Raw genomic sequence first — 19,599 nt, forward strand, 5'->3', positions numbered from 1 at the left:
AAACCTGGTTTGCTATCAACAATGTATTTTGTTTCAATGAACGAGACACACTTGCGTTCACCTGTAACTGGTTCACTCGTGCAAGCACAGAAGAAATAGTAGGGGACAGGTGCAGCCCCAGCAGCATTCCGGTTGGTCCTCATCGCTGGAGGAGGCTGGGTGGAATATTTGGGGGGGCAAGTGTCATATTATGAGGGGGTCAGGCTACTCTTAATCCTCCTGGTGGTTGCGACAATCATCAGCTATGGTTTTGGATCAGGATTCCAATCTGAACCCAGGTCGAGGTGCTGCACTTTGACCTTATGTTGACAGAAGACGTGCTGGATTCGGTTTCTACTAGAGGTTCAGAGATGACCTAATAAGGCAGAGATTCGAGGTAGAGCCGGTTTAGCAGGTGTGTGTTTCTAAGCATCCACCTCGCCCAACAATCTAACATCAAATAAACCTGTGTCTTTTTGCAGGAGTCACGTAGAATGCCTGTCCACCTTGGCAGCTTCAGACTCTGTTATTGAGACATGCCACAGATCCACCAGATCACGACGAGGCCCAGAGGAGTGCAGAGATGAAGTGTTGGTGGTCCCCACTGGCTCATGCAGGCTCCTGAGACTGCTGATAGCTCCATCTGAATTGGACACCAGGGCTGTCACGCGTTGGGGCATGGGGACAAACTTACCCAGGCTTCGCTCTCTGCAAGGGCCTCGCAGGGGGCCCTATCGTCAACCCCTTGCCAGCAGAGTGCATTTCTTAACTCCTACCTCTGAATGTCTCCACGCTTTAGCTTGGATACGTTCAAAGGTAGGTGTTAACTTGCTGGTGCCATCAGGCTAGTGTCCACTTCCTCTGCTTAACACCTCCCATCACCCTCTATCAGGGACATGGCAGGGTGCAGGCTGGCCTCAAAAGCAGCGTGTCTGTGGCTCCCATTGTGCTCTTTTCTGAGCTGTGTTATGCAGCGATTACCTCCCTGCCACTTGCTTGAACGACCAGGAGGGCCGGCTTCCTGCATGATCCCGCCCTTACTCTTTTCTGTGACACTCTCCCTCCACCCTCCACCCCAACTACCTTATCCAGTTTTCAGGAGAAGGGCATACCCGGGGGTTTATTTTGTAGCTATTGTATTTCGCATGTGTTTAATGGCCACGAGATGGGTAGGGGGCAGAACAGTGGTGTGTCCAAGAGTTATATTTGGGGGGCACTTACAGTGGTTGATAACATTAACAAAGTCTGATATACACAAATAAAAATGTATAGATTGGTATCATCCTGATTTTTGTTCCCAGCATGCTGTGTGCAGGCGCCATTATCTCACTGCCAATGCACATATAACCCTGTCTCATTCAGCCTCGGGCATGTCAGAATAAATTAAGATTCACACATATCTCAAGGAAGAAAATAAACACTAGGATAGGCTTTCTATGGAGGCATGTATAAAGTTGAATCTAAGTCACAGAATTCACACTTAAAGCTACACTAATTTAAGACCATGACAATATTCTGAACCTATGCTTTGTTTGATTAATGCTAACATCTAGGCATTCATAATAATCAATTACCCATTTTGGCCAAAGCACTTTACAAAGAACACTTACACTTACATAGAGCTCGTCAAGTGGCACAGCGAGTATAGCGCTCGCTTTGACATCCTTGCAGAGCCTGCTAACGCAGTGCGCTCGCTTTGACATCCTTGCAGAGCCTGCAGGTTCGAATCCCGGCAGGGCCAAACTTAGCCTTTCATCCTTCCGAGGTCGATAAATGGCACCACGAACCGTGGGTAATAATAAGCAGCGCTCAGATACCTGAGGGTTCGTAGAACCATATAAGTGCCAAATTATTATTATTATAAAATTATTATTACCCAGCAACCGAAATTAAAACTGTGTCCACCTCATAAAGATAGAAAGTTGAGTAGACCTTGCTTGCATCAAACCCTTGACTTGCAGATCACAAGTCGATCTCAGAAGTGAGCAGTTAACCTGCCGAGCTATCTCAGCAGCTGTTTCTCTTTAAATCTGCATACAACAATTTGGTAATACATTGGCTCTTAGCTTAACTCTTCTTACCCATGCAACACTTATCAATGCAGTGCATCTGAAGCAGGAGGAATATGCCATGGCTCACTAGTAAACCTGACAATAGTATTGTTATTTCTGTTTATATATAAAAGGACTAGAAGCGACAGGGAAGGGTAGTGGGTATGTATCCTAATAAAGGTTTCTTTTCACCTGCACAGTTGATTAAACAGCTTAATTGGGTCGCAACTGATAGCTCAGCATGATAAAAGCTCAGTTCTAACATGTGACAGCCTGCACTTTCCTTGTTCAAATCCCAGCAGCCCTTCATCGTTCTGAGATTTATAAATTAGGGACTATTACATTTCGAAGTAATAACACCTATTTTTATAGCTGTATGAGAAGACAGACATGTAGTGCTATACATAAAATTAGCACCCGGTGCACGGCCGCCAGGTTGCTCAGATCACGGACTGAATCCCACTCCCACGATCCAAACCTGCGTTCCGAGCAAGCTGAGCGCTGCTCATGCACCCCGCCATCTCCCCCCCCCCCTCCTCTCTCCTCCGGTCCTTTCCCTCCCCAGCCGCCATGGACATGGAAGGGGGACTCTACATGGGGCCCCGCCTTCGGCCTCCATGGTGTACATCTTTGGTAAGTATTTGGTTTCAAGAACGCAAGTGTGTCTCGTTCATTGAAACAAAATACATTGTTGATAGCAAACCAGGTTTCCGGATTGAAAACCTGGGGTGCTAAGAAAAATAACAACCGATCCGGCCTGCCGGATTGGCTAGTAACCGTGCTGGGGCCCATTGTTAAGGCCGTTGCTGCACTCGGGCCTATAACTTGGGCCCCTGGCCATTGCCACCCGAACCGGCCAAGGAGTATTTTTGCACAAAAATAATTTACCTCAGAAATATAAAACAATCAAGTTGACTCTAAAAAGGACGATCTGGTTATGGGGCATCCAGTTTACCTGGCCTATATAGACAAACACTACTCTCCAGTTGTACCTTTGCGGATATAGCACATTAGAGTAGTTCAAAACACCTGTAACATAAGGTAAGCTTCTGGCAGGAAGTATTGTGATGGAAAGATCATACTGCAGCTCACACTAGCATCAATGTGCACAGATTTCATCTGACTGCAGTGTACAAGGTAGGCTCATGGTCCTGGGTACTGGTGGAAGATGACATATGTTGGGTGACTGCGACATGATCGTTGCAAGATTTTCAGTGTGTTCAGTCACCAGATATACCCTACAAATCGTTTTGATGGTAAGTGCAATGGACTAAGCAAGATTTCAGCTTAGTCTAGCTGCATCCAGAGGTCTTCCATTAAAGGGAGAGTTTTTTGCGCCTCTTGTCTACGGTTGTGCTGGTGCAGTGCAAATAATAGTAAGGGGGCCTTGCCAATTGGTTTGTCCCGGTCCTCACCAAACCCTGTGACAGCCCTGGGGGAACACCATGCAATGCACTATCAGGAAGCTGAGCTACGTCTAATGCATGAGACACTGCCATCAATTCCTCTTGTTCCTCCGTTTCTAGGATTGCCACCATTTTGGCGATCTGGGGATGCAAAATCAAAACCTTGTGCTTAGAAAGGATTCAGTAACCAGTCTGCATGGAAATATGCAGACAATTTGAGCACGATGAATAGCAAAAACAATAAAAGAAGAAACGACAGGGGGGTCAAAGTTAGGTGGCATTTGGATTAATAGCTGTGGAATGGCTTGCTGCTGGTGGAGGTCCATGAAATCAAGCATTCACTATTGTTGAGATGCAGCATTAAGAGGATTTTGTTTTAGTTTGGTCCATCCTCTCACTCCCTTTCTGTCCATTAGGGCTTAGTTGCCTGGTGGGCTGTTTGCTCTCTATAAATGATTTGGAAGTGGTTCTTTTTTTAATATCTTTATTTTTTATTTGTGTAATAGTCAGCAAACTGACTTTTCATAACTAATTCATTTACATAACAATAAAAAGAAAGAGGAAATACAATAAAAACATTTGTACATTTTTGCCTCCGGACAATACATGAAACCATGTTATTCCTTTAGTTCCACCAACTTCTATTCATTTAATAGTCTCAAGAGTTCCAGTGATAAGAAAGTTTCCTTCGCTGCCGTTAATCTCACCCAGAACTCTTCCGGTTTGAGCCATTCTTGCTGATGTACAAAACGCGCTAGGAATTGTGTCTAAGTGCTGCAGTAGAGCTACAGGTTATGAGTAAATGTTTCACATCTTGAGGTATTCCTCCCCCACGCAGATCACAGTAACCATTCCGAGGATCCATATTCAACCGTATCCTCATAATTTAATTAGTCAGAGTTGGATTTAGACAGAACCTCAGGAGTTATGTTCTCCATTTGGGGTCTGGGAATCTTCGTATATATGGCAGGACATAGCCTCTCGGTTTGTCAATTATCGGAATAGCCTTGCACAAATTCATTTCTGTAAATCTTGCCCTTGTCAAAATCCAATCAAATTGCACCAAGGCACGTTTCACTTTATCTGGGTTTTCCACAAGGACAGTCTCTGATTGCTCACATTTCATCAAGATCTCACATACTTACATGTTTAGATCTATCAGATAATCACAGTTGCCCTGATTCATGTGATCTCTTATATCCCTATACAATGATTTTTTTCTCAGTAACACCACCTGTCTATAAAGTGAAAGCAACTTCCAGTCCAAATACACACGTAATGATTGTACTCCCAACTCATAGCATAGCCCGGCCATTGAAAGGGAAATTTCGAGGCTCAACACCTTCTTCCCCAAAAGTCCCTCCAAACGTACTCAGTTCAATCTATGTGCAATAGAATTAGACACCATTCCGTACAGAATTGTAGGTATTATTTTCCCCTTGTAAAATGTACTTAGCGGTACTAACGAGAATCTACAGTATTTATTCATGATCTTCTTCATTTGGCCAGTCAATCGAGATATCTTACTCTCCAGGTCTTCTTCTAGCCGTTTTAACAAGGACATGATCTAAGTTGAAAGCCCAGATATTTAACCTCTTTTGACTCAGGAAGGGGTAGACACCCAGCCTCCAAATCAATTTCGGGATCTTTTTTAAAGGGCTGCAGAAGATCGTAATTGTTGTTTTTTCTGGGTTTAGTACTACGGCATTTAACTCTGCATAGTTTAGTTTAGTTTAGTTTGTTTATTTATGAAGCGCGTCCGAACCCTCAGGTAGCTGGGTGCATGATCATGTGGACAACATAGTTACATATCGTTGCGCGAAGCATAATGAGAAAAGAAAAGGGTACATACATTCAAAGGTACATACATTCAAAGGTACAAAATAGTGGTACAATATGTGGCATGGAGAAGACCGGTTACATCGTGGTCCGTTTCCAGATATAGTTAAGTTATACGGTGGTAATTGGTGGAGTGGAGAGACCTGGAATTTGCATAAGCAAGTGGCAAAGTATTAGGCAGAGAGCCAGGATTTCACCATGGCTCTGAACAGCCAGAATGAAGCTTTTGATCTGATTGCAAGAGGGAGAGAATTCCAGCATTGAGCTGCAAGAACTGGGAAGCTGGAGCCTCCTGCTATTTTTAGGTTGAAGTTGGGAACCTTTAGTTGGTGCAGGTAGGGAGTTCTGGTAGGTCTGTTAGAACTGTGTCTAGAGAATTTGTCCGATAGGTAACGTGGGGCAGTTAGTGACAGGCACTTGTGTGTAATGACAAGGGTTCTTAGCTTAATTCTGTCTCGCATAGGGAGCCAGTAGACTTCTTTACTAGCCGTAGATATGTGAGCCTTACTCGGGAGGTTAAGGGCGCATCTTAAGGAATTGTTTTGAAGAATTTGGAGTCTGTTCAGGTTTTTTGAGGTGGTGCATTTCTCAAAAGCCGTAATCACTCGTTGCAGGTCTACGGGAGTATAGTCTAATAAGACTATATTGTCCGCATAGACCATCCAATTAATCTTACATGATCTTATTCTAGGGCTAGCAAGCGCTGAAGCCGATAGGGCCTCCACAAGGTCTGCAAGGTATAGATTAAAGAGGCAGGGTGCTAATCATCTCTGAGGATAGGTTTCCCTGCATGCCAAGCCTAACTTGTACACTTGTATTTTCATACAAGTATACAACTATTGCCAGCAAGTTCTCTGGTGATCCCGATCTTTTCTATTTTTGCCACAACCTTCCCCTATCAATGGTGTCAAGCGCTTTGGATAAATCAATCCATGGGTCTAGAATTTCTGTTCCCCATTTTATTATTGACTGTACTCATTATGACACTGTTTAATGTACTTGATAGTCCTTTATGGAAACCTATTTGTTTTTTCATAGTATACTATTGGATTCCACATAATTCTTCAGTTCTTTTAATGCTATCCCAGAAAATACTTTACTGTCCACATCTAAAAGGGCACTAGTTCGACAATTTCCTGGGTCAGACCTATCAGCCTTTTTATAGATGGGTACAATTATCACTCTGCTCCAAGAATCTGGGCATCTCTGCGTTTTTATGATGTTTTTTAAATAATTCATAAAGAATATTTGCCCAGATATCTATATCTTTTTTTAAGATCATGTTTGTCAGCCCATTCGAGCCTGCAGCTCGTGAACGTGAGGATCGAGTTATTTACTATACCTTCAATGGAATCCTTATCAAAATAGAGTTTCTAATGGGTCCCTTCAGATAACTTTGGGTGATCATAAATCTGCTGGCCAAAAGCCTCCGTGAAGTATTTTACCCAGACGTCCTCTGCAACCACGTTCGACTGTAGCGAGACCTGTACTGAATCCTGTTGGTTCACCAAAGACCAAAAGTCTTTTGCATTTCCTGGTCTGACTGCTTCTAGCATCGTCTGTCCATCTCGCAGACTCTGCTCGGGTCTGTGATTACGAGACCAGTTTCTGTATGCATTTTGCAGGTTACTTTTCTCCTGATAGAAAGTCATGTCATCATAGCCATGCCGTTTTATGTCTCTTATTGCTTTGCTTAAGCCTTTCTTTTGCATGTTTGTCTCCTCATCAAATGTATGCGTGTGTTTGCTGGACCAAAAGCCTGACTTGGGTCTCGGTGTGTCCAAATCCCACAGGAACTCCACGAAGCTCCCTGGGGTGGACAAAGCTTTCCAGTTGGTTTTAGCCTCCAAGTTGATTATTTTTTCCAATTTCGCATTCAGATTCGTGCCTTCTCCTATGAATTGTACATCTCGATTCCCTTTCATATTTGTAACTATTTATTGTGACTTAGTTGAACTTTTCTTTTGTGGACCGAACACAAGAGACTTGTATTGGTCGGTGGTCACTAGTACTCAACTCAACCTCCGTTAAACTGTCACTACGGTCAACGAGCGTCTTAGAAACCACCACATAGGGCCTCATTCCGACCCAGGCGGTAAGTTACCGCCTGGGTCGTACCTTTACCACCATGGCGTAAACTATGTTTACGCCATGGTGGTTGGCGGACTTACCTCCCCATTCCGAGGTTGGCGGGGCGGTAAGTCCCCAATCCCCATTTGCCCTTCCCCATTCCCATTTTTGCCCCATAGGGCATAATGGGAGTGGGGAAGGCGTTAATTACGCCACCGTAAATTACGGTGGCGTAATTAACAACAAGGTCCCTTAGCGCCATGGATTTTAACACCTGCTAAAAGCAGGAATCAGGCGGTAAGGGTCGGCGCTGTTTACGCTGCCGTAAACCCCTTACCGCCTGGGTCGAAATGAGGCCCATAGTCTATAATAGATTACACTTTGCCATTTGTCCACGTCGCCTCTGGTGTTACATCTCCCCTTGTCGTCCCATTGACAATCTGTAGATTCCAATCCATAAAGAAACTTTTCCATTTCTCCCCATTCTTTTTTTCCCTTCGATGACTTTCGTGAATTTTTAAAAATTGGCATTCACAGTGGGAGTTCAAATCGCCTGCAAGCAACACAGAGCCATCTCCGAATCAAATGTTTATCTCCGTTAATAGGCCAGATAAATCATCCAGGAATCTATGCAATGTAACTTTAGCTGGATTCCAGTACACATTTTTTACGACTAGAGTTTCTATTAATTTCTTTGTCCTAGCCTTAGTTTCATGGCCAGCACGCCTGGGATTTTCTGGCAGATGCATTCTGAATGCGTCCAAAAGGAATTTCGTGCTGCTATGAGACCCCGATGGTCTACCTTCTTTCTGACGAACTGCAAGTTGTTCAAAAATTTCAAATCCATCTAATTTTATTTTTTCCTGAAGCCATGTCTCTTGGAGGAACACTACATTGTGGTTATGGAGAATAAATCTGCTAGTAGTCTCATTTCTGAAAGAGTTGGATCCTCTCGTATTCCAACTGATTAATTTCAGTTTCCCTCAACTAAAGTAAGTCATCACATTCTTTCAGCTTCTGAAAGACTTCTGTCAAGATGTCTGGGAGTAGTGACCATATCCTCAACTTGCCGTTTTCTATTACAGCACATCACTTTGCTTTCTCTTCGGCTTACTCCGGCTTTCTTCATTGACATTCTGTTTTCCATTTGTTTCTCTAACGGCACTGGTTTTCCTTTCTGTCCTCTTTTTACTATATTTCCCCGGCTCTTGTGGGGGCAGAGAGTCTTTGCCCAGCTTTTTCAAATCTACAGCTGAGCTCAGCAAAGCAAGTGCCCCCATTTTTGTCTTTAACACGATGTCCACTATGTGAATTGTGTCATCATTGGCGAAGCGTATCTGATCGATATCATGCGAGGAAAATAAGTATAGCTCTGGATTTTCTTACCCAGAGAGCGAATTGTTCTACGGTTTAGTGCCCTGCTGTCTTCATTAGGGTCCCTCTGTCTCAACCAGACCCTTGGCATTGCAAAAGGCTTATTCGTAGAGTTTTGTTTAACTCCCTGGTGTTTTTTTACTGCCTCAGGACTCACATCTCCCTGCGATGCCTCTTACAGTTTGGCTTGCATTTGGCTGTTCCTTAATACCGTATTCTGATTCTTCTCTCATTAGGTTTATGATGCTTGCCGCCGATGGAGCGGTACCATCTATATTGGATGCAAATTCTATTCCCAATGCCTTTGTTTCTTTAATTAAATTATTCACAGTTCTTTTCCCGCTACAAAAGATTGGTGCCAATCGTAGGGGTTTATTAACACCGGGAGGGAGCATTGTTCTCAATACTCAGGCCAATGCAGATTTTGGCTGGAGATTTCGGATCAGTTCCAAAAGTTGATTCTCTCTGCTTTTTCTCGCCTATTCCAGTTTCGAAACTACCATATCCATGTCTACATGTTTGCTAAATGTTTTCTTTTTCGCTCCTCTCTTTGTTTTTGACATCTCTTTATCTGCCATGATTGTATTAAGAGCTTTAAAATAGTTCTTTTTTACTGATTTTTTTTTTGTTTCATATTATTGTAATTTTTGATTCTTAGTTCACTTGGCTGTTTTTCAGATTCAGTGACCACACTCGCCATTTCTTTCCCCCTTTTCTTTTTCTTTCCTTTCTTCTTGGGCTCTTGCTGATCCACTCTTGGCAATTGCGTTACTGATGAATCATCATGGAGTAGAATGGCTGGAACCGGCTCTTTTGAAGATCTAATTGTGTCCATCCCTGATCCCTCCTCGAGATTTTCTTGTTCTCCCATAATATCCGTGGTTTGCGTAAGTCTTATAAATTCCTCCAAGGTCGACTTTGATAGCGCAGTGTCATCCAACAGTTCGGCTGGAGCCTCACGTTCAATATGGGGACTACTGTACTCCACTTCCCACGTTTTACCCATGGCAGGTTCATTCATATTTTTTTTATTGTTTCCGTCTCCAAGTGGTCCAATCGAACTTCTAGCTTACTGAAATTCTCTTTCATTCTTATTGTCTGTTCGAGATTTACCACGTTCCGAGTCTTCAATGACTCACTAATTGATGTTTTAATTACGCCCCTGAGACCCACCAGAGATGATTTTCAGCCCTCCACCTCCTTAGTCAGTTCCAATAAAATTCCCGAGTGTGTTTGAACTTTACTCTTTAGTGACTCAAAGACATTTACCAGTGAAGTAAGCACGAAGCTGAATGCTGTTAGTGTAGACTCGGTGCTTGTGTTGCCACGAGTTCTAGTGAACGCTCTGCAGATCGGTTTATATCTTCCCGTATATGTGTACTGCCGTTATTCGGGATGAATTCAATGGTTTTCGGTGTTTTTGGACTCCGTTGTCTATAAAATAGTTAACTTCCTGATAGAACCATCTTACTCGTAGTGGTGCTCCCATCCTCAGCCCCCCTCCACACTCCTCGCAAGTTACGACTATCTACCCAGCAGCAGCGCTGTGTGCCTCCAAAGCCCCTTCACTTCGACATCGTGCTTAATATTTTCCAGTTGTTTATTTTGCTGATAGGTTTCAGCCTCATCTAGGCTGCAAGCTCTTCTTTTCTCCTGCAGTAGGTAGTATTTTTCTTTTCATTGAAGTAGTTGAAAGAGTATATTCCAGATTATTCTTGAAGATGTTACCCATTAAATCCGTTGTTTCGCTCTCACCATATTTTGTACATTCCAACTCTGGTTCCCTCCGATCATCCCTCCAGTGCAAACTCCTAAGATTATACATGCTGTTTGTCTACCCTTCTCGTAACTTTTATGGAGAAAGCACAGCAAACGAACCATATCGCTGTCAAAAGCAGGTGTAGCTAGGCCAAAGTAAATGTATCTATAGCCCTTATCATTTCGTTGCCGTTTAACAACGTTTGAGTTGCACCGGATTTTAGCTAGCGCTTACTATCCGGGAGTGCACAGGTAGCCTGAAGAGTGCTTTATGAGTATACAGTCTATACTTTCTGACTCGCCACTTCCTGGACTTCCACTTCCTGCGGTCTTCTGTCTCCTTGGTAACCCCTGTTCTAGACCAGCTTTAGATCCAATTGAGCGCCCCTGCGCCCTTGCCTGCAGTAGTCCGAACACGGTCAGGAGAAACTGGAGAGGCGGAGATGCAGGAACACGGCAAGAGACTCGCCGCACTACACCACGCTCTGCTAGTGTGCCAGGTATTTGTATTGTCTAGCCACCACCTCTCAGCAATGGAAAACGAAAAAAGACTCTCTTAGCATAGAGTCCACGGCAACACACTCACCGCACTCCGCTTGGAAGTGGTTCATGCACGCCTTTGCCCGATAAGGACATGCCTAGTTATAGAGGTACAATAACCAATTACCAAGGCAACTATGCACGTGGACAGGATGTGGTAAGCAAAAAACTAAGTTTATTGTATCATCAAACAGAAGTATGCCAAACGAAAAGCTGGTATAATAAAGCCTGCAGATGTAGATTAAGGCAAGCCTTTCTCTGCCTGTCTTTGCAGGTCTGCGTCCGCCGCAATGGTCCAAAGGACGGACTACGTTGTTTCCTCCTTCATCCTGCATGCCCGAAATCTTCACCCAAATCTGACTCTTCCTGGTGCTCCTCCCCTCTGGATTACCTGCAGCCCGCAAAGGTAAGAAGAAGCCAGACTCGTCTCCTATCTACTTGAGGCACGCACTAATACATCGCCCGTCTGTACCCGTGTCATCCCCTGTAACCACTTCAAATCTACCCGCTCCCACGCAGCAACCAATTGGGTCCTCCTGTTTGTGTGAACGCCCCTCCACACTCCTCGCAAGTCACGACTATCTACCCAGCAGCAGCGCTGTGTGCCTCCAAAGCCCCTTCACTTCGACATCCTGTCCTCACCCTCGCCCCGCCTGACTTGACCCTCGATCACGGCTACACCGTCCCCATCTTTAACTCTGCCTAACATTAACCTGCAGCTTACCCTGAATAATGCAGATTTCTGTCTGTTTTCACATCACCAATCTTGTAAATGCTGACAATGTACGTGATCTTGGCATAACAGCCTATATAACATACTGGACACGTGCCAATTTTGACATTCTGCCTATTGCTATTTCTGTAACATGTCTGCAATACCCCCATCCTTGTCTTTCAGCCTAATGCTCATCCTGTTACATGCTGGTTACAACCTTACTTTGTCTACTTTGCAATGACTCCTACTTGACATTTGTCTTATGACTATGCCCTATTTTGTCTATCTGCATGTCTGAAGTAGTCTCCCTTAACATGAAGTGAGGCTTTCCCAGTCTGCATTCACTTGCCTATTATGCCTGTCTGCATGTCTGAAGTAGCCACCTGTAACATGAGGTGAGGCTTTCCCAGTCTGCATTCACCCTCTTAGTTTGTCACTTATGCCAGTCTGCATGTCTGAAGGAGCCCCCCACAACATGAGGCACAGCTTTCCCAGCGTGTACACACACACCAACTCTTTCTGTAACCAATATGCGTATTCTTGACTTCACAAATTGTACTTTGCACTTTCTGTAACAGCTCCTAGATGCCTCCGGGCTTTGTGCGCCGATATAAATGCAAAAATAAATAAATCAGACAGTGACCCAGGGGTGCCTAAGGGGCAGAAGAAGGAGTGCTGAAGCTGAGGGCCAAAAGACGAGAAGTCTGCACTGCGGGGATGCCGAAAGAAGCTACCAGTGAGTTTCTATGCGAAAGGAAACCCGGTGAGCGAGTGTTTGAAGTTCCACAGAGGATTCCTATGTATCAGAGTGGTCGCGTACAGACGTTACGTTGTCGAAGGTCTCTGAATGAAATCCTCATTCCTCTTTGAACTAATAAGTATACTTTCCATCAAATGCATAGTATCGAAAGACTCGGAGTGCCATGTGTGTTACAAAGGCAACTTTCACAAGCTTCTAACAAGCAAACAAAATGAATGACCCTGTCTTTAATATTGTAATGAAGGTCTTCACATTACACGGGCACCATACAGAGACTTATAACACCAAGAGGAAATAAATGACACCTTTTGCTAATTGCGACGAACATCCCTGTGTGCTGGGCTAGTTACTTAAAGCATTATACAATGAAACCTAACACCAGTGTGAGCTGAATGAAGATCTTTAATACTTATGAAATCTTTTTTGGTGAATGCAACTTCCAGGTGAACTTTACAAGTATAATTCTTATTTGAACTTACAAATAACCATAGTTTGACAATTGCAATTTAATACAAGTGAACCATTAATACTTTGGGCTCCAGAGTGAACGGAAATTTGGAGAAGAGCTCTAATAAATGTTTGAACTACACTTTTGGCCAAGTGATATTGTTACACCAAGATCAACCACATCCAGAGGGCGCAAGAGTGACGTGAACCTTTAATCTTTTTATATTGGAGGCAAATCCTGAGGAAAGGAAGCCTGAGGTTTAAAGTGCTTTTCTGGTTGAACTGCTTTACACTTGGGGAAGGGAAACCAGAGTATTGGTCAACTTTACATATGAACTGAAGGCAATCCTGAGACACTTATTCGAACTGCTTTATACTTGGGAAAAGGAGCTGAAAGAAAGCTGTGAGCAGAACATTGTGTTGAACACTGTTTTGTTGGTTGCTGACATCCCTACACATTGTATAGATTACGTTGTGAGGGTAAGTATAGGTTTTGGACACAGACCGATTCCTCAGATGAACTTTTGGACTTTTACTTTCCTTAGTTTTGGTTTGGTAGGGAAAGCCCACCATAGGATAGTGCAAGATAGGCATTTTCCATCCTGACTTTTAAGTTAATACACGTGTATTGTTCATTTAGAATCTGTTGTCTGTGTCTTACTCCAAGATGCCTTCACACCACCCATTTTCTTTTGGATTGGTCCGTGAGCAACACACATGATCAGAAGAGCTGAAAGCATCAGAGATCCTCTTTCCATGCCGACAGAGCCTTTCAGCCCACTTGCACGCCACCACCGAAGGCACAGAACCCTCATGGTAAGCTCTGCCTGATTATTTGTTTTTGTTTGGTCCATGGTTTCTGGAAGCCATTTTCTCACCTTCCTCACTTGCACCTATCTGCTTCCCAGTCCCGCCTCTTCCCTCTCCCGCTTGCCTGCCCGTTTTCATTTGGATGGGTGCGTGAGCAACTCACATGACCAGAAGAGCTGAAAGCAACAGAGACCCTCTCTTTGTGCCAACAGAATCTTTCAGCCCACTTGCATGCTCACCTCAGAAGGCACAGCACCCTCATGGTAAGTGCTGCCCGCCCATTTTCTTTTGGATTGGTCTATGAGAATGTCACTTGCCCCAGAAGACTCTCCCAGAGCAGCCTTGCCCGAGCAGCCGTCAAAGAGCCAAGGCTAAGGGGACTCCGTAGGGCACCTCCCTCACCCGATTGCCTGTTCGCCCTGGGCGCCACAGCCAGACCCCTAAAAACTATGTTCAGCGACTTCTAGGTTAGAGATAACAAATTGCTAGAATAGCCTTCGGTGTATTGGTAATTACTGAACTGCTTTTAGTTACAGTTTTATATATGAACACTGCCTCTAAACTCACTTACATTTTAGAGTATAGCCACTGTATTGAATTTAGGCACATATTAGAGCACAGCCACTGTTTTGAATCTGGGTGCATATGAGAGCATAGCCACTGTTTTGAATATAGGTGCATATTAGAGTATTGTCACTGCATTAAATCTAGGTGCATATCAGAGTATAGCTGCTGTATTGAGTTTAAGCGCACAGTAGAGCACAGCTGCTGTATTGTGCCTAGGTGCATATTAGAGTATTGTTACTTCATTGAATCTAGGTGCATGTTAGAGTACAGCCACTGTATTGAATTTAGGCGCATAGTAGAGCACAGACAATGTTTTGAATCTAGGTTCATATTAGAGTATAGCCACTGTTTTGGATTTAGCCGCTTATTAGAGTATAGTCCTGTTTTGAATCTAGGCGCATATCAGAGTACAGCCACTGTATTTAATTCAGCAGCATATCAGAGTATAGCCACCGTATTGAACGTGCATAGTTGAGTATAGCCACTACTTATAGCCCTGCTTGCAATTTATCACTGATACCACGCAAGCAGCGTGTTTGTAGTTTCCCCACTTTGTTAATCTCTAATTGCATTCCTGAGTGTACTGTAAGGAAGGCATGGTATCAAGAATAGACACACACAAGTGATCACAGTTCAAGGGTGTTTATTAAACTGTATAGGTAGGGTGGAAAAACGCCTAATCTAAACCTAAATCTAAAATGGGAGCAAGCATGCAACCATCAAATCAAAATAAGGCAGTCCTAGTGGAATCTTGTCAAATAAAAGGGCCTATACTAAGGAAAACCTATTGCCAATCCTTACGCTAAATACAAAAGAGTTTGGGATAGGGCTCACAAGAAATAAAGAAGTGTTCACAAATGATAAGTCAGGATGCGGTAGTCGTGGTCTCCCTTCCCCACGTTTTGAGCATGGGACAAGGCGGGACTCTGGAGCACAGCATACGCTCGAGCTTTCCCAGCACAAGATGACAGTTCTGTTTTCAGCTATCAGGATCTTCTATGGCCACGTCTCTTGCTCTGTAAAAAGTCTCTTGCCTTCGAGGGCCTGATTTATTCAAAATAACGACAAAAGTTATTTTCTGCTTGTACGTTCGGTGATGCCTTTTCACCCCTGGATCCTCCTCTTCCGGGGTCAGACCCTTCTCGAATGTTAGCCTCCCTCGGTCGGGTTCACTATGGCTCTCAACACAATCCCCTCTGTGGCATTCATGAATCTTAATGTCTTTTTAAACAGTTCAAGGTGGACAACCCTTGGCCGGGTTCACTCTAGTCAACACACTGTCCTTTGGGACTTTAGACTTCGCCCCATTCCATCGGCATCTCTCCTTCGGGTTCACTCTTGACAATCTCACAGTTCCTTCTACTTTCATACAATGTGGGATTCACTTCCCTTATTCACGATCATCTGCCTGTCAAAGACTTTCGACTGTACAGAGGACTTTACTAGCCCACCGTATGACCACTTTGACCCTCTTCTCGCCTTTCCTAATGCATTCTGGTTATAGTGGTTTCAACAATCGGGTAATCGCCCAGAGTTTCTCGAGTGAGCACCCACATGCTGCCTCGCTCATCTGGAGCTGGCTTTCCCCTTTCACATTAACAGTTCTTTGTACTTGCTGCAATCAGCCATTTGCTACTTTTGTTCAAGACAGTTCGGTTTCTTTATCAGTTCTCCCCTCGACTCATTGGCTGTGATGAACCACTTGGCTTTCTTCGCATCGGGAGCCAAGGCAGGTACCACGGTAGCAGGCGTCTCTCTCTGTAGGCATGCTCTGTGCACCGTTGACATATGCTACAACACACTTGGACTATTGTTCGAGGTCTTCCTTCCACAGAGGTTTCACAGGCCTTAGTCGGAAAGGGCAAGGTCGCTTCTCTCCTTGTCGCTCTCTCGGTTCGCCACATCTTTCGCCTCCACTTGAATTGCCGTGCCTGGATAGCTGTCCCGTTGTGCGGTCTCCCTGGCTCGTATGGTGCTCTTGTGCTCCACCTTTTATCCCTCTGGGGAAGGGAAACAGCCGTCAAGTGTATGTGATTCTGGACAATTGCCTGACTTTGCCTGACTCTTGTGTTGGGACATGTTAGATAAACGGCTCTGGTGTTTACCCGTCGTCTTCCGTGGTGTGCGAAAGTGTTTGTGTTGGAAAAGGGGGGGGGGTTAGACTGTTTGAATATCCTATGGGGTAGAATGGGGAAAAGGTGTTATAAGGGGGATACTGCATCTCACCCATCGGTGTCCCACTACCACTCCCTGAGGACCCCCCTATCCAGGTGAACCTCCATCACTGGTCCACCCCCAGGAACTGGATCCAATAGCGATGGCTGTGTCCTGGCCACCTCGATGACAGATCACCGGGGACTAGTCAGGGAGACACCTTCAGGTCTCTCACACTACCCACTGCTTTAAATCTCACTGTAGTAACGGGGTAGCCCCCAAACCTTTTGCTTTTATTTTTTAATCTGACCTGTACTTTTTACAGTGCAGTGAAGCATTAAGCTTCACTGCACTGGCTTTTGCTCATATGTCATGGGGAAACTGACATGTCCTTCAGGCTGTCAGTACTGGAAAACCTTGTTTCCCTTAGTCGTGTTACTACTTTTGGTTACTTTGGTATCACTTGTGGTAACTTTGTCTCATTGTACAATGCAGCTTACACTGCAGTACAATGGGATACATTTTTGTTTTGCCCTAGACTAACACTCAGAGGATTGTTGGTTACTCTAGTTGTGCTAAAAGGATAAGCTGGTGGCAGAAGTGACTTTTTACGACTTTTTGGGAATTTTCGTTTTAGCCCATTTGGCTACTAACTGTGGCTACTAGTCAAACATGGCCATGCCACAAGATTTTCTGCTTGTGCTTTTGCCATCTTGTTCTTTAGCCTTCTTCCTGGCCTGTGAGGCCAGGAAAATCCTTGTAAGGACTCCCAGTGCCCAGGAAAGCAGAAGCTTTTGGCGAGCTACTGGAGGGCTGTGTGTGTTTGCTGACAGGATGTGGGCTGGGACTCTCTGGTCCCAATCCACAAACTGGTTTCAGTGTGTCTGAGTGATATGCATGAATGTTCCCACCAGTGGTCCTGATTGGATCAGTGCTGGGGTGTGTGTGTGGGCTAGGCCTGCTATTGGCTATTGAGGGCAGCAGCTCTTACCTGGCTTTTAGAATAAGAAGAGGATTGCTGCACCCATTCTTGAGATCCTGGAGAAACCTGGAGGAGCTAAGAATCCTATCCAGCTGCAAGACCGTGAAGAAACCTGAGACCCGACTGAAGGAGCCCTGGCGTCCAACTTCTGATGCTGTCCTGGAAGAGCCCTGTCTTGTTCGTGATCTTTAGCAGTACTGCGAAGGAGCTGCGACCCTTGGAGTGGAGGGACCATGCATTACTGATGTCTGCTCGGTGCCCTACCAACGGAAGCCTTCGGAAGTGCCCTGGAACCGTCCTGTGGCTGACCAGCTTCGATTTTGGGCTACTGTGCTGCTGGCGTCACCGTTCCGAGTTTTGACCTGGAACTTGGGGAATCCTCGACTGGCACAACGAGACTGACCTCTACCAGAATTCGGCGCCCTAGCATCAAGTGGAGCCAAGAAAGGAGGGAAAGTCTGACCGTGGCTGTTGAGTACCTTTGCGTTGCGGTGCGGTGCTGCGGTGACCACCGTCTGAAAGCACCTACCTGACCCGAGTCTAGTCCTGAGAGGGGTCCTGCATCGTTTTTTGCTGCAATCCTTCATCGAGAGTCCTTGCAACAGTGAAAGACACGAACCGGAGAGCAGCTAGAACATTCAACCCCTGTGAATCGAGGACTGCAAATTTTTGCAGGAAAAGCAACCTCAGGCCCTCTTCCTTTGTCCTGCCAATTCTGGGAATGAATCGGAGTACTTTGCAGTGCTTAATTTGTGCCGGTGGTTGCCAGTCCCCAACACCGGAAGTGTTTTTTCGGCACCGGCACTCCCCTCTGCAGCTGCCCTTAATCACGGCTTGCTGTGGAGATAGAGGCATTCATCAAAAAAAGTTAACAATTAAGTGTTAACTTTCTGTGATGAATGGAGCTCTGCTGTCAGTGTTCCAGCCACCTGCCGGGCCTGCATGGTGCCAGTCAGGAGGCAGCCCAGTTCAGGCTGCGCTTTCTCTCTCTCTCTCTCTTGGAAACAAATTCTATGACAAGACAGGAGGCGATTATTATGCATTACAATCTTTACTCTGAAACCACAGCAGCAAAGAAAAAACTTTTACAAACAAAAAAGTTTCAACAACAGAACTAGATACAGTTCAATGTCAATGCATGGGGAACTCCCCAAACCATCATGGAGGATAGGTCATACCCTGCAGGGGACCAATGAGCAGGGACCCTCCTTTATATATGTCCATTACTCTAACCCCAACCCCTCTTTCTTTGCTGCTGACACCACAGAGCTAAGTCACCCCTTTCAGTTGTGTCTTACATTGTTTGTCAGTAGTAGGCTTTATTAGTTTGAATATGGCATATATGGTAAATATGTGTTAATTACCTTTTATTATAAAGGAATTTGTGTATTTGATACATTGTATCTGGATAGCCGCGTGCGGCCGTTGGTTTCATTTTGGTGTCTTTCAAAAAGAAAATATGTATTATGCTTATACATCATGTTTCAGCTGAAGCAGTGGTGCAATGGTTGAATTTCGGACTACAGTCCGTGAGGTTGTGAGTTCGAGGGAGCTCTCTAATTTATTCTTTAAAAATTTCTCGCGCTTGTAAACTCAGGTGTTTCTAGTGCATTAATGAACTCGCTCTGCCGTGCGCGAGAGCAGTGTTGTTTACACTGTTCCCTCTTCATTTCGCCTGTGAATTCCAGGTGTAATGGTTTATTGGGCGTGACACCCTTTAGGCTCCTGTTGTGCGCCGGTCAGAAAAGAAAGAAGCTGTTGCTTGGCACCCGGCGTGTTCGGGGCTCTTGTTTGAATTCGTGCCCCTTGACAGATTTATGGTAACCTGGGGATTCCAGGTGCTGCAGGCTTTGGGTTCGGCCTGCCCCTGTGGCTTATGTTTGTAACAAAAGCCTCTGTTTCAGTACTGAGCCAAGTTAGCTCAAATATAGAGCTGCAGGTCTCCCATGCAGGAAGACCCGGGTTCGTGGCCGACCAGCGCATGTTTATTTGTATATTTTAAGATTAGATATTTTAATTATTATATTTTAAATAATTGTATTTTACAGTGGAGGTATTTGATTGTCACCTTTTTTGCTCAGTTGAGCAGGGATTTCCTAATGGGCATTTGGTTGGTTCATGACTTCTTCAGAAAGATTATAGCACAA

The 19,599-nt window shown here is 44.7% G+C and overlaps 2 long non-coding RNA genes across 2 annotated transcripts in view; one reads left to right on the plus strand and one right to left on the minus strand.

Annotated features, from left to right (window-relative positions):
- Positions 1-19,599, minus strand: part of LOC138580149 (uncharacterized) — a 127,571-nt gene that overhangs the window by 83,830 nt on the left and 24,142 nt on the right. The gene's annotated exons all lie outside the window — the stretch shown is intronic.
- LOC138580150 (uncharacterized) lies at positions 11,305-12,817 on the plus strand. Its single transcript, XR_011304184.1, has 2 exons — positions 11,305-11,423; positions 12,311-12,817. It is a non-coding gene; the product is annotated as an uncharacterized lncRNA (long non-coding RNA).

This window comes from Ambystoma mexicanum, chromosome 3p (assembly GCF_040938575.1).
Source record: "Ambystoma mexicanum isolate Mex_15411 chromosome 3p, UKY_AmexF1_1, whole genome shotgun sequence".
NCBI classification, from domain to species: Eukaryota; Metazoa; Chordata; class Amphibia; order Caudata; family Ambystomatidae; genus Ambystoma; species Ambystoma mexicanum.